Raw genomic sequence first — 16,490 nt, forward strand, 5'->3', positions numbered from 1 at the left:
TCCTATTCATCTATAGAAACACCACATAGTTTTCCTCCTCCCTCTTTAACCATTTCTTGGAATCCTGCCTTAGTACATCTTCTTCCCAAACTTAGGTAGACGCTATCTGAGCTGTCTTTCTTGGCTTTCTCTTCTCCCTCAGCACTTTGCCAGTTTCATTCATGTCCTTGGTTTCAACTGTCACCTCTGTGGAGACAGCTTACAAATCTGTCTTCAACTCTTGTTTCTCCACTTCAGATCCACTTGCCCATAGGACCTTTCCATTTGGATGTACTCAAGCTTAACAAGTTGAAAACGAAACTCATTTTCCTTCTCTCAAAATCTCTCAAAATTTCTTCTGACATCAATATTTCTTCTTTAGGCATCTCTATTTCCCTAGCTTCCCATTCTTTAAAACTTCATGTTTTCTTTTATCCTTTCTTTTGTCTTACCTTCATATCAATTTAGATGGTACAAACCCTATAAATTCTCCTCTGCTGTATATCTCATCCATCCTCTCCTTTATATTGCTGCCATTTTGGTAGAGATGGTATTTTCACCTGCCTATATTATCACAATACCTCATAACTGCTTTCTGTTTCCACTGCCTACTCCCTCCAAGATACTCATACTACTGGTAGACTAGTCTCACTTATGCATAAATTTGGACATGATGCCTTTAGTCACTCCTTATTGTGTATTGAGTACAATCCAACATCCTTGACTTCACATTTAAGGCCCTCTACCATCTGTCGCCTCTATCTTTCCAGCTGATCTCATACTACTCTATTCCATATACTCTCTACTCTAGGCAAACTGTGCAAGTCCTCATTTTTTCTCTTTACTCTGTATTTTCTTACCTCCAGTCTTCTATCCTCTCTGTTAGCTGGATTCATATCTTTCTTTTTCTTGATTTTCATTCTTTCCTTCCTTTTTTTCTTCCTCCTGCCCTTTGGTCTTTCTTTCAACCCTTCCTCCCTTCTTTCCTTCTTTCCTTTTGAAAGTTCATTTTGTTAATGTATTTATTTCCAAATATGTTCCTCTATCCTTCCCTACAGAGATCCATACAGTATAAAAGAAATTCAAAAACAAAGGGAAAACTTAGCAAAACACAACAAAATATTAACTAAGTCTGATAGTATCTCTAGTAGACTACATGCCTTGTCCTCTACCTTTAGAAAGACACAAGAGAGAAACATTTGGATCAGGCTTAATTATCATAATTATAAGTTATTTGGATTTTTTTGCATAAGTTTCTTTCCATTATTCTATTGCAGTTATTGTAAATATTGTTTTCCTCATTCTGCTTATTTAACTCTACACCAGTTCATATAAAATCTTTGTTTCTTGTAATTGTTGTTTCTTGTAATAGTCATTGATTCTTATATCACAACAATATTCAAACATATCTAATATGTCATAATTATTTTTAGCCAGTCTTTAATTGATGGGTACCTACTTTGTTCCCATTATTTTGTTATAAAATTTGCATTTAATTATATTGATGTGTATAATATATGATATATAATATGTGTGTATATGTTTATACACACATGCACATTTGCACATGACCTTTTTGTCTGCCATTCATTTATTTATAATATATTCCCAACATTAAAAATCTTTGGATCAAATGCAGTGGACATTTTTTTATATCATAATTCCAATTTGCTTTCCAAAATGGTTGGAAAACCATTATAGTTCCACCAAGAAAGTATGTGTGTCTTTCTTCCTGAAACATCTTCAACATTTTCTGTTTTTCCATTTTTGTCCATTTTCTGTGTGCAATAGAATCTCAGAGTTGTTTACAAAGAAATTTGTAATTTCTTTTTAAAAATATGACAACTTGAAGCAATATTTTATAAGGAAATAAACTTTTGAGTTTGAGGAAACTCTTTTGAGCACTTTTAAAATTCAGAACATTTGGCTAAATTTACAGTAGGGAATGTTTTTTGGTCTCGTAGACATTAATTCACCATATATTTTGGATGTCAGCTCCTTATCAGAGAAATTTGATGCAAAGATTTTTTTCTTAATTGACAAGTTCTTTACTATAGCAGCATTGATTTTATTAGTGCAAAAGTGTTTCAGTCTTATATAATAAAAATTATGCATTTTATCTTTTGTGATCTCTCTCTTGTTTCTCCCCAAAGATATTTTTATTTGACTCCATTTTTAAATTTAGTATGCACTTAGTACTTTTTGCATTATATTCTGAAAAAAGTTAGTCCAAAATTGTATTCAGTCAAACATTTTTCTAGATTTTATGGCAGTTATAGGAAATCTTCCTCCAGTTTATATTATAGTTTATTTTATTGTGTATGTCAGATTGTATTTCTCATTATTGCTTATCTAGTGTAGCTAGATATCTATCTAGGATTTACTTTTCTATTTTTTTAATCAAATGACTATTTTGATAATGATTTTTGAAATTTAATTTCAGTTTTAGAAGTGCTATTTCATTTTATTCCCATTTTCTTCCTTATTTCTCTTAAGATTTAGGATCTTTTAGTCATACTGTTTCTGTTTTGTTTAACTCTATAAAGTGCTTCAGTGCTAGTTACTTCAGTAAAATGTCAGACCTGTGAATTAATTTTGGTGGTATCATTTTTCTTATACTGGTGTTGCCAAGTCAACAGTAAAAATCATTCCATGTATTGAATTCTTAATTTATTTAAAGGGTGAATTGTAATTTTGTTGAATGTATCTTGGTAGATTAAATTCCATATATTTTATGCATTTTACAATTATTTCAAATGGAATTTCCATTTTATTCCTCTATATTTTGTTATTATTCTCAAGAAGTACTGATAATTTTTGTTTATTATGAAGATATAATCTCAGTTTCTTTGCTGATTCTCTATGGTTTTCTTGGTTAATAATAATTTATCCTCAAATAAAAATAATTCTGTCTCCTTTTTGTTAATATGTATGCCTTTAGTGTCTTTTTCCTATTTTACTGCTTTCATTAGCACTTCTAAAACAATGTGAAGTAACAGTAGAGAAAGGAAAAATACTTTCTTTACTGCAGTTTTTATTCAAAATCTTCTATTACTTTCCTGTTGCAGATAATGCTTTTGGGAAACATATGTCTGTCTGTATGTATGTCTGTCTGTATGTATATATATGAAATATATATATATGAAACATATGATATAGTATATATATATATACTATATCATATGTTTCATATTAAAATGGACCATTTATACCCATACTACTACTACTACTACTGCTACTGCTACTTCTTCTTCTTCTTCTTCTTTCTTCTTTCTTCTTTCTTCTTCTTCTTCTTCTCTTTCTTCTTCTCTTTCTTCTTCTTCTTCTTCTTCTTCTTCTTCTTCTTCTTCTCTTTCTTCTTCTTCTTCTCTTTCTTCTTCTTCTTCTCTTTCTTCTTCTTCTTCTCTTTCTTCTTCTTCTTCTTCTTCTTCTTCTTCTCTTTCTTCTTCTTCTTCTCTTTCTTCTCTTTCTTCTTCTTCTTCTTCTTCTTCTTCTTCTTCTTCTTCTTCTTCTTCTTCTTCTTCTTCTTCTTCTTCTTCTTCTTCTTCTTCTTCTTCTTCTTCTTCTTCTTCTTCTTCTCTTTCTTCTTCTCTTTCTCCTTCTCCTTCTCCTTCTCCTCCTTCTCCCTCTCCTTCTCCTCCTTCTCCTCCTTCTTCTCCTTCTCCTCCTTCTCCTTCTTCATCTTCTTCATCTTCTCCTTCTTCTCCTTCTCCTCCTTCTCCTTCTCCTCTTTCTCCTCCTCTCCCTCCTCCTCTCCTTCTCCTCCTCCTCCTCCTCTTCCTCCTCCTTCTTATTCTCCTCTTTCTTCTTCTCAGATCAACACAATAATATAATTTGTGCTGTATTTCAAGTGATTAATTAGTATTTTTGATTTTAAGCCATCCTTGCATCTCTGTTATACCCTGAACCTGGTAATTTTCAATAATTAAAAAAATATTGCTGTAATATTTTTGTTACAATTTTCTTTTAAAATTTTGCCCTAGTATTAGAGTGTTGACAAAGCAATCAGGTATAGTATACAAAAAAACTGGTCTTAAAAGCAAGCAATATTTTTCCAAGTTCTACTTTATGAACTTTAAAACACTTTATAAATGCTAGGCATTTTTAAAATTTTAAAACCCTTACCTTCTGTCTTAGAATCAGTACTGTGTATTGATTCCAAGGCAGAAGAGTGGTAAGGTCTAGGCAATGGGGGTTAAGTGACTTGCCCAGGTCACACAGCTGGGAAGTGTCTGAGGTTAGATTTGAACCTAGGACCTCCTATCTCTAGGTCTGGCTCTCAATCCACTGAACTACACAGCTGCCCCCAATACTAGGCATTATTATTATTCCAAAATATAGCATAAGCAAGAAATAATACATAGGTTTAAATACACAAATTTATTAATGACAGAACCACAAATATCTCCCAAGAGAAATCAGAATATCTGACCTTAAAGGTTGACCTAAGGAAAAAGAATAAGCTCTTCTTGTGTGTCCCTTGGGCCACTGTTGACAATCATCAGCACTGGCAATTTTTATTATAATGATAGTTAAAATACTCCCAACCCCTTGCAAATGTACTTGAGAATTCCATAAACTATATGGTAACAATGGTATCATAAAGAACACTGTTATACATAGTCACTTAAATATAACATTGATCCATACAAATAACATTGTTTTATGATGAATGTAACCCTGTCAGATTCTCCTAACCTTCAAACTATGTGGAATTAAAAGCTCTCAGAAATATTAAGATACAGTAAAAGAAATCCAATGATGATAAGAAGCAGCAGCAAGGTATAGGCATACTTTGGAGATATTGCAGTTCAGTTCCAGACCAAAATAAGTCAAATATCATAATAAAGGGAGTCACATGAATTTTTATTTTTCCATTGCATATAAAAGTTGTTTATATTCTAACATAGTCTACAAAGTGTGAAATAACATTGTCTAAAAAATGAACATACCTTAATTAAAAATACTTTATTGCTAAAAATACTAACCATCATCTGAACCTTCAGCGAATCATAATCTTTTGGGTGGTGGAGGATCTTGCCTTGATGGTCAGATGGCTGTTGACTGATTAGGGTGGTAGTTGTTGAAGGTTGGGATGGCTGGGGCAGTTTCTTAAAATGAGACAACAGTGAAGTTTACCACCTAAATTGACTCTTCCTTTTACCTGAACACTTAAGAATCCATTGTAGGGTTTTTAATCAGCCTAATTTTAATGATGTGTCTCAGGAAGTAAGGAGAAGGGTGAAGAGGGAGAGAGATAAGGAACAACCAAAGGTGGCGCAGTGAGGACAAAGACATTTATTGATTAAATTCATGTAAGCCCTAAACAATGACAATAGTATATCAAGGCTAGTGATCATAGATCGCATAACAGATATAGTAAATAATGAAAAAGTATCAAATATTGTAAGAATTATATAAATATCACACAGACACAAAGTGAGCACATGCTGTTGGAAAAATGATGCTGATAGACTTGCTTAATAGAGTTGCCACAAACGTTCAATCTGTAAAAAAAAAAAAAGCAATCTATGAAGCACAACAAAGTGAAACACAATTAAGTAAGGTATGCCTTGATACCGTTACTGTTGTCCTGAATGCTAATGGAACTGCCCCACAGATATTTTCAGTGATTCTATAGATGAATAGTTTAAATCTTTTTCTTAAAAAACAAAACAAAAACAAAATTCGAACTTTCTGGCCTAATAACAACTCTAGAATAGATGGGCAGGGACTAGGAAAATAGGATTAAGTGACTTGTCTAAGGTCATACAACTAGGAAATATTTGAGATCATATTTGAACTAACACCTAAATTCAATTTAAAAAAAAACACCAAAAAATAAAAAACAACACATTCTTTTATTCATTTCTGCAATAATTTGCCAAACATTAATGAGAAAAGAATAATAATAGATGGATAGCAACTTATCCTCAGACTAATTCCTTCACTACCCCTTTGATTAAGAATATGAGAATGAACTAATAATAATAGAATTTCAGAAACATAAAATGTTTGAGTTGGAAGTGATCTTAGAGATCACCCATTCCAACCTCCTCATTGTACAGGGAGGGAAATTGAAGGTCCAAAAGACTGTGACTTGCCCAAAGTCACAAAACTAGTAATTGGTGGACTCAAAACTAGAGACTTGGCTTTTAGAGGATTTTTGAGTCTTTTATTTTACTTAATTTAAAATCTCAGCTAAGCAATGTGGCTCCAAAAGGAAATTTGGCTGAAGAGGCATGTTGTTCTGGGCCAGGTCTGACTCAGACCAGTCTGGTGGTGCAGGCTCAGTAGTAATGGAACAAAATGAGTTATTGGTAGGCTGTTTAACATTTATCAAAAGGGGATTTGATTAACAATAGCAGGAGAAACCTATTCAGCAAGTGTACAGCATTGATTCATTTCATTTGGGAATGGATCCCCTGCCTTTGCATTTGCCAAGGAGATATGCCTAGTCAACAGCATGTGTCAAGTCGGAGGAGCCTATGTTTCCTTATGGGATGGACTTTTATATTTAGGCAGCATGGAAACTAAAGCAGTGCTTGAAGCTTTAGTCCCTTCTGTTTTGGTATTCATTCTAAGAAGAGTGGCAAGAGCTAGGCAATTAGAGTTAGAGGATTTTCCCAGAATCACATAGCTAGGAAGTGTTCGAGACCAGATCTGAATCCATGCCCTCCTGTCTTGAAGTCTGGCACTCTATCCAGTGTGCAACTTAATTGCTTCAGCAATTAAGTCTTTTTTTTTTACATTACTTTATTTATTTTATTTTAGAATATTTTCCCATGGTTAAATGATTCATGTTCTCTCCCATCCCACTTTGTTCCCCCCTCCCAGATCTGATAAGCAATTCCACTGGTTTATACATGTCTTATTCCTCAAAACCCATTTCCATATTATTCATATTTGTAATAGAGTCAATCTTTTAAAACCACGATCCCAAATCCTATACCCATATAACCAAGTGATAAATCATATATTTTTCTTCTGCGTTTCTACTTCTACAGTTTTTTCTCGGGATGTGGATAGTGTTCTTTCTCATAAATTACTCTAGTTTGTCCTGGGTCATTGCATTGCTACTAGTAGAAAAGTCCATTACATTTGATTGTGCCACAATGTACAAGTCTCTGTGTATAATGTTCTCCTGATTCTACTCCTTTCACTCTGAATCAATTCCTGGAGGTTGTCCCAGTTCACATGGAATCCCTCCAGTTCATTATTTCTTTTAGCACAATAGTATTCCATCACCAACATATACCACAATTTGTCCAGCCATTCCCCAATCGACAGACACTCCCTCACTTTCCAATTTTTTGGCCACCATAAAGAGTATGGCTATGAATATTTTTGTACAAGTATTCCACCAATTAAGTCTTGAAGACAATTTCATTGACTAATAGGTGAAAACTGGTTTCACCTTTATGGGATAGTTGTTGCTCTTACCACAGAAGGACATAATTCCTAATTCTGCATTGACAATGGATTTTAAGAAGTGTAAAAATGGAGATTTTGAAAAAGTCCTTGGTATTTCCCAGTATTCCCTATATTCTCACCTGAGTCTCCACATAGGTGAGATCACAATTGGTATTAAACTGGCAGTAATGCCTCTCATGGGGACTTCTCTTCCATTGCAATGACATAGCAAGTAAGCTAAGCTAAGCTCGGGGATTTTAAATGGGCTAATCAGCCATGGGCACGTGGTTTTTATTTCGTATTTTCTATATTCCTTGATTTCTAATAATCCTTAATAAACCTCATAAAATATAATATTTTTATTAGTAGAAATATAATTTAATTTTTATTGGAGGAAGAAAGGGGGAATGTGACTTCGATTTTCCAAGGATGTATAGAAGAGATGAAAGGAAGGGAAGTAACTGAGAATGCAGACTATGCCCAGAGTATTATGTACATTTTTGGCACCATGTTTTAGAAGGAAATTTAGAATCTAGAGAATTACAGAAGGAAGTTAACAGGATGGTAAGGGATCTAAAAATTATGTCATGAAAGAATAGGGAGAAGAAACCTGATATGCTTATCATGATCAAGAGAAGACTTAGAGGCAATATGATGATTACAGTTTTCAAATATTAGAAAGATGATTGTATGGAAGATAGATTATGCTTGTCTGCTTGACCCTAGAGAGTATCATTAAAATTCAAGTAAGTTTTAAGGAAGTATAAAATATTTATTAGACTTTTTTCTATGTGTCAGGCACTGTGCTAAGCTCTGGTGATAAAAATGCAAGCAAAAATGAAGAGTCCTTGCCCTCAAGGAATTTACCTTCTATTGAGGGAAGATAATGAAAAAATAAAGGCTGAAAAGCAGAGTTGGGATGAGAAGATGCCTCCAGTTGGATATGGAACAAATACTGTTGACAAAGAAGAGCTACTAAAAGGAGCATGAAAGATGGTTGACTTGGGCCTGTCCTCAAAATTGAAGTCCCTGGAAGGAATCCACTGATGGAAAAAGGGAGCAGCATGGCAGAGGGATATGCCAGGTTGAGAAGGCAGCAGAATTATAGTGGCAAAGTCAGAAGTCTAGCCATAAGAAAATAAAGCTAATGAGTGGAGGTTACTGAGAGCACAATTTCAGTTCTATAAAGAAAAATTTCTTAGCAGAGCTATTCAAAGATGGAATGGTCTGCCTTTGGGAGCAGTAAATTCTCCATCATTGGAGGTCTTTAAGCATAATCTGAAGCTATGTCCCAAGAGTATAATAAAGGGCATTTATGATTTGATAAGGAATTGTGCCCTAGAGAGGTCCTTTCAACTCTGAAATTTCAAGTTTCTAGGACACAACTCTCCTACCTGGAAGACGATTTTTCTTTCTTAAATAAGTTTCTGGTAATAGGATTATGATAGATCATTAAAGTGTTCTATCTGATAATTCTAGTATTCCTTTGTATGTAACATGTTATCTGGTGTCAGCTGATTGAAGAAACTATATGAAAGAAAAGATTTACTTCCAATTCCCTTTTTCCTAAATCAAAAGAGGGGGAATGGAATCTCCATTAAATTCCTCAGAAGCTTTCCACCTTCACCTGTCCTTCCCACACACTTTAATTTGTGTTGGTTTGGTTGACTGATCAAATCATCCTTGATGGGGAAGTTAATTTTCCCAAATGTGACAAGCATTTTGCTAAAATAATTAGTGTAGACCTCCAGGAGGAAGGTAGAGGAGCTTTGGGGTGAGATGAGGGAGCTGGACTCTTGAGGGTCATATCGTGATGTCTTCTTCCATACCATTCCAGTTAAAATCCCTGTGGACAGAGAAAGAATTTCTCAGGAGATCCATAAACATGTAATGATGTTATATGTAAATGAATCATATAATCTTAAAAGTTGGGAGGGACTTGGGAGGTCAGCGAGTCCAAAGTTCCACTGAATGCAAGATTTTTCCTTACAATGGGGTAGATGGAAGATCTTTCAGCCTCTAAACAAACACTTTCCTTGATAGAGAACTCACGACTTTGTGGGGTCATCTATTCTGTCATTGAATAACTCTAATTTCAGAAAGCCATCCCTTACATGGCATAGACTGTCAGACTTGGTTGATGTGTAGTTTAGTTTGACTGAACTGTTGCCCCCCTTTTTTGTTACAAGGGATGGCTCTCTGGAGAAGAGAGCAGGAAGGATATATTTGGAATTGAAGGTGATGTAAAAGCAAACGATTTTAATAAAAATAACTTTTTTGGGGGAAAATTCTTCCAATATTAAATGGAAATAAATTTCCCTTCTGCTCATTAGCCCTAATTTTGTCATCTGAAACCAGGCAGAATTTGTATTCTTTCTTACCGATGACAATCCATCACATGTTTGAAGCCAGGTTATTATGTTCTCCTTGTTCTAGCTTCCCCAGGCTAAACATTCCTCCTTTCCTCAGCCATTCCTTTGAGATATCTTCTGGCCCTTTCAGTATCCTGACCCCTCTTCTTTAGATATTCCTCTAGCTTGTCAATATCCTTCTGGATGTGTGGCCCCAGAAATGGACACAGTTCTCCAGATGTGTGGTCTGACTAGCAGGTTATGGAAAGCAAGGGTGCTGTCACCTGGATGCTTTATTTCTATTAATGTCTTCAGATTGTAGCAACATTTTAGTAGCCATAATGACTGCCCTTCTGTCTCATTTTGGAATTGTATTAAACTTAAAAACTCCCAGTTCTTTTTTTCTGTGAGCCATTGTTTTATTTACCTATTCTCTACAAATGGAAATTCTCTCTAAAATTCAATGGAAACTTCCTTATAGCCAGGGATTGTGTCTTATCTCTTTTTTACATGTTAATTTGAAAATAATTTGGTATCTCGTTCAGTCTAATAAATATTTACTAAATGCCTGTGATACTACTATATCAGCTCTTTTGGACACTAGAAATTCAAAAATGCAACAAAACTGAGTTCCTGTCCTCAGGGAGGTTTTAGTTTAGTTCTGTTGCTCAGCTAATACTTATTGATTCCTTTCTATAATAGCAATACAAAAAATCATCAACAAAGGGTTATTTCATGATCCTTTCAGATACTGTTTCACAAAGCATTATTTAAAAAAGAATGGTTTGCCAGTCACTGGAATGGGTTTCTAGAAGCTGAGAATTTGAGTCAGAAGGGACTTCTGGGGTCCAATCTCTATTTAAATCATGTGTACTTATAACTTTCAAGTCTTCCAGGCCTATTAGGAGAAGTGACTCCTATTCTGAGTGTGATCTTGAGAAGGTCATGTGTCCTCATTGGTCTTTAGTTTCTCCTCTGAAAAATGAGAGAGTTGGATTAGATGGCCTCTGAGGTCCTTTCATATCTCTTCAGAGCTATAATCCTAAAATCCTGCATCAACCTTCTTACCATCCAAGCAATCCATTTCCACTCTATCTTAAGAACACCTTAGACTTCACCATCTCCTCAAACTCTTCCACCTCCGACGTCTTTAATGCTGATGTTCTCCTCTCTGATCACAATATTACATGCTTTCATTCCTCTCACCTAAACCTGTTCTTCATCTTTAGTGGGTCCTTCAGTACTTCAAAATAAATGCATCCTCCCAGTCCATGACATCTGGCTTCATTTTTTTCCCTTCACAGAACTGGTAATTTACTAGATCAACATGGCACCATCTCTTTACTCTTCATGGCCACTCCCCTTTGTCATTCAGGTGCTCACATAATGATAATCCCCAACCCAGACCCATATATAATAGTCTATCTTTTTTGTTCCTTTTCCTTAAATGTTGAAAGCTGGTATAATAACAATAACATCACATATAATGGTATATAAGAGCATATAATAGAGGGCAACTAGGTGGTTCAATAGATAGAGAGCTAGGCCTAGAAACAGGAGGTCCTCTGTTCAAATATGGCCTCAGAAATTCCCTAGCTGTGTGACCCTGGACTAGTCACTAAACCCCCATTGCCTGGCTCTTACTTTTCTGACTTAGAACCAAAACACAGACAAAATTCTAAGATGGCAGGTAAGAATTTTTTAAGAATATATAACATAATAATAATAGCTAGCATTTTCATAGCTCTTTGAGTTTTGCCAAGTGCATTACATGTTATTGAAAGAGTTTAAATTTAGGTTTATGCTAAATATGATAGTTACAAAGTAATATTGTGGTCACTGAATTTAAAACATTATAGCTTAAGTCAAAATGACTTTTAGCGTGTTTATTAACAAAGAGATGGAAAGAGTGAAAGTGGAAATATGTAGCTAAAGAGATAGATTTTAACAAGCCTACCAGCCCTTCTCTGGTGGAGTGAGGCTCAGCCCTTTAGGGGCTTCCCACATACTTGTCCCACCAGAAGTCCAGTGGTGTCTTCAGCCAGAATTCTACTCACCCAGCAAGCTGACACAGGATCCAGGGAAATGGTCTCCTCCAAGTAAAGGCAGGTATCTCTAGAACCAAACTCTCCAAAGGCCAGGAAGGGAATGAATGCTAGACCATGTTGGTCTCTTTTTATACCCCTTTTTTTCCACATCACTTCCTGTCACTTCCTGTCACTCCTCCTTCTTTATAGAAATTTATGGCAATCTTTCAATTTGCCTAGCACTGCCCAAGGTGGTGGGGAACTTACTCTAGTAAGTGACTTGTGAACTCTCACACTTAATGGTAAGGAGGGGCACTTGAAGTTCTTGATTTGATTAGCTAAAAATAGACAAGGGAAGAATTAATCCTATCTTCACATAATCTAATTTCATTATCACAACAACTCTACAAAATTGTTGTTTAGTCAATTTAGTAGCATCTGACTCTTTATGACTCCATTTGGGGTTTTCTTGCCAAAAATACTGAAATGGTTTGCTGTGTTCTTCTCTGATTCATTTTACAGATGAAGAAACAAAGGCAAACAGGGTAAGGTGACCATTAAGTGTCTGAGGCCAGATTTGAACTCAGGATGATGTGTCTTATAAGGTGACTTGCCCAGAGTTACACAGCCAGTAAATGTATTAGGCTAGATTTGAACTCAGGAAGACTTTCTAACTCCAAGGCCAGCACTCTATCCACTGTGCCATCTAGCTACCCTATAAAGTAGGTGCTATCTATTATTTTCCTTGTTTTACAGATGAGGAAACTAAGACTGAGAGGAGTTAAGTGAATTTCTCAAGGTCATAAATATTGTATGTGTCTAAAGCAGGATTTAAACTCAGCCTTTCCTGACTCCCAAGTTGGGAACTCAACCCCCTGAATCATATTTCTCTCTCTCTCTCTCTCTCTCTCTCTCTCTCTCTCTCTCTCTCTCTCTCTCTCTCTCTCTCTCTCTCTCTCTCTCTCTCTCTCTCTCTTTGTCTCTCTCTCTCTCTCTCTCTTTGTCTCTCTCTCTCTTTGTCTGTCTCTCTGTCTCTTTCTCTCTCTCTCTCTCTCTCTGGCTGTCTCACACACACACATACTATGTAAATATATGTGGCACAAGTGAAATTAGAACAAAAGTCAAAATAAGCATCAAATTAGAATAAGAGATAAAAATCAGAAGACACTGCTATTAGTGTGTTATCATGAAGCACTCCCTAACCTCAGAGTTAGGTTAGACATTTGTTTGAATCTCAGTTCTGGTTCTTTCTAGTTCTATGATCATGAGCAAATCACTTAAACTCTCTGAAATGATTTTCTCAGTGAAGATTGCTCCTTCCTCGCACTTTTGACTTCCCAGGATTAATGTGAGGAGAACACTTGGCCAAGCTTAAAGCTTCTGAGAAATGTGAGCTATTCATATTACTTGCCTGTGTTTTTACAATAGTGAATTTTCAGCCATGACCATAGTAGACCTAGCACATTTGGAATCCAACCACCCTAACCTCATGTACTATGTGAGGGAGGCTGAGGAGGAGGACCTGGACATCTAGATAAAGTCCATTCTGGAGGCATTTCAGTTTTTAAAGGCACTCAGAGTTTAAAGAGGGGAAAATTCCAAACAAATAAAAAATCCACCAATGGAACTTCGAATCAGATATGGTGCCTGATATCTCAGGAGCCGATGACCCATATCCCCTATTTTTTATTTTTCTGAAATTGTTATGATAATAGTCTGCATATATATCATCAAGGGCAGCCTTGAACTCAGAAGAAGAACAGAAGAGAGGGTTTCATAGAGGTTTTTCGACAATAGAGCCTTTCTTTATCGTTACAAAGCCGAGAAGCGTGAAGAATATAATCTCCCACTGTCTACCTTTTTGGTTTGATTTTCATTTATTTTTGAAAAATCATTTGACTCAGCAAAATAAAATGTATCTTTGAAACCTCTCTTCAACTCAAGCATTATGTTAAGTCATACAGAGGTAACGATGTTCAATAAACTCTTCTGTATTGATGTTAAGTGAAGTATAAAACAAGTGACACATGTTCTCTCATATTAATCAATGAAAAAGCACTTTTGATATTTGTTGGCTAAGGCTCTATTATGTGCCAGCCTCTGTGTTATACCCCTAGAGGAAACAATAGGCATACCTTGAAGAGGTAGCTTCATGGAGTATTACTTCACTGAATGGAGAGACATGCTGACTATGGATTCTACAAAGGCACTGCCCTTTGGAGACCAATAGAGAAATACATACACATGAGAGGAACCTCAAGAGGTTACTACATAGGGAGAAAGAGGACATGTAGTAACCAGGAAACAGATTACCCATTTGCCATCAGTGTTTTCTACATATGGACCTGTTTACCATTTTACTCAAAGTTTGAGCCCATCCTCACCAGTGTGAACTTTCAATTACTCCACCCTACTTAGATCTTACTTCATGGTGAAGATAAAATTGTAATCCCCTGATTGAGCAATGAAGGTACTTAGCTCTAACTTTATAGTGAAGCTAAAACTTTAAGCTATGTCTATTTTAAGATCTTACTACAAAAAGGTGTTAATTAACTATAAAGGGTAAATTAATCACAAAAAGATTAAGTAACTAACAAAAGGTGAACTTAACAAAGAAGTGTTAAGTAACTCAGAAAGATATAATCTAACCAAAGAAGATGAGAACTAAAGAATGGGCAGTCATGGAGAAAAGCCTCTGATGTGATTGGTAGACATGAAAATTTAGAGGAGGGGACACAAGGGTAAAAGGTCTATATATTTGGTGTCACTTCCTCTCTCCCAGACCTTTTGGTGGTGGAGAGGTGGCTGGTAGCAGCATGCTGGGCCTTTCGGCATCTTGGTGAGGCTACAGCTATTGTCCGATTTGGTGATGAGTTTCTGGCTGAGTTTTTCTCCTTTACTTTCCAAATCTATCCTCTTAGAAGCTTCTAATCTTCTTCAGAGACCTAGTGGTGGAGATCTTGGACTCCCCCTGGCACAGCCCAGGTGGGAGAAATCCTATACCCTCTTCCCTCTTTCTCCTTAAAATCCTTCCCTCTATATTAATTAAAATTACCATAAATTTTCAGACTGACTTGGGTATTTTATTTGGGATTTTTCCCTGGTGACCAATTAATTTAGATTTTAAGTCACAACCTCAAAATTATCTTTACACCAGGGAACTTTGTGTGAAAGAGGATAATACACTCTCAATTTTGGGATACTACTTTTGTAACAGCAAAATTGCAACAACAACAACAACAACAAAACAACAAAAAGGGCAGTTAGGTGTTGCAGTAGATAGAGCACTGGACTTGGAGTCAGGGAGACCTGAGTTCAAATATGGCCTCAGACATTTATTAGCTGTGTGTGACCTTGGAGACACTTCAAAAAATGAGCCAGAGAAAGAAATGATAACCCATTCTATTATCTTTGGCAAGAAAACCCCGAATGGGATCACGAAGAATCACATATGACTGAAATGATTGAGCAACATTTTCTGGAATAATTGACCACAGCATATCTGCTGAATAAATATATTTTTTTCTAAAATCTAGTTGTTTGATTGATGATTGATGGAAATCACATTGGTAGGGACAGTATTAAAAACCCTAACCCTTCAGGGTTATCCCCCAGAACCCTGAGAGAAGCATTTGGCCACCATCTGGAAACCTAAAAATTCAAATGGAAGTTGCTGAAATAGTCTTAGATAGACTTCTTGCACCTTTCTTCCCTCCAAGCACTCTGTGATCTAAGGATGCTGGTCTCCTTGAATTTTCTTGCACAAGATGCTTCATCTTCTCACCATGCATTTCCACTGGCTGTCTCTTGCCTGGATTTCTCTCCATCCTTTACCACATCGTCTGGATTCTCTGGCTTACTTCGAGTAAATTATAGCTAAATTCTACATTCTACAAGCTTTTCCTGATCTCCCTTAATTTTGGTGCCTTCCCTCCATGATGATCTGCTATTTTTCTTTTGTGTACATAGTTGGGGGGTGTTCCCCTCCCCCTCTCCCTTTTGACTATGAATTCTCAAAATCAAGGACTTTATTTTGCCTTTCTTTCTATCCCCAGAATTTAATATGGTACTTGGCACACAATGGATACTTAAAAAAATCCTTCTTGATTTGACTTAAGAAAAGGTGCTGTCTATGTAAGACATGTTGCAAATTTCAAAATGCCATATTGATCAATAAGCATTTACATAAATATAAATGTTTACATAAAAATGTTATATTAGGGAGCAGCCAGGTGGCTCAGTGTTGAGAGCCAGGCATAGAGGGGGAGATCCTGAGTTCAAATGTGACATCAAACATTTCCTAGCTATGTGACCTTGAGCAAGTCACAACCCCCACTGCCTAGCCCTTTCTGCTCTTCTGCTTTAGAACCAATACTGATTCTAAGATGGAAGGTAGGCGTTTAAAACATTTTAAGTGTTATATTAATATTTATTTATGTAAACCAATATCAGTGGTGGCTATTATTATCTTCATCATTGGCAACATTTTGCCTGATGGTGCGAAACTACAGATTAAGAGATTTGAGCATCCACTGAGTGAGGGAGAGGAAAGGGGAGAGGAGCTGGAAAAAGAAGGGTGAAGGAAATAGCTCTTCTGGAAGTTCTGATGATGAGAGCTGGCTACATTTTCTTCCAGAAATTCCCGTGTGGATTGCTTCAGCCTTTCTGATTGAATTTTTACTTTTTAAATAGACATTTTTATGGGAAATTGATTCTGCAT

The 16,490-nt window shown here is 36.0% G+C and overlaps 1 protein-coding gene across 2 annotated transcripts in view; it reads left to right on the forward strand.

The window, feature by feature from the left end:
• Nucleotides 1–16,490, forward strand: part of CALN1 (calneuron 1) — a 529,462-nt gene that overhangs the window by 303,759 nt on the left and 209,213 nt on the right. The gene's annotated exons all lie outside the window — the stretch shown is intronic.

Source organism: Monodelphis domestica, chromosome 2, assembly GCF_027887165.1.
Source record: "Monodelphis domestica isolate mMonDom1 chromosome 2, mMonDom1.pri, whole genome shotgun sequence".
NCBI lineage: Eukaryota > Metazoa > Chordata > Mammalia > Didelphimorphia > Didelphidae > Monodelphis > Monodelphis domestica.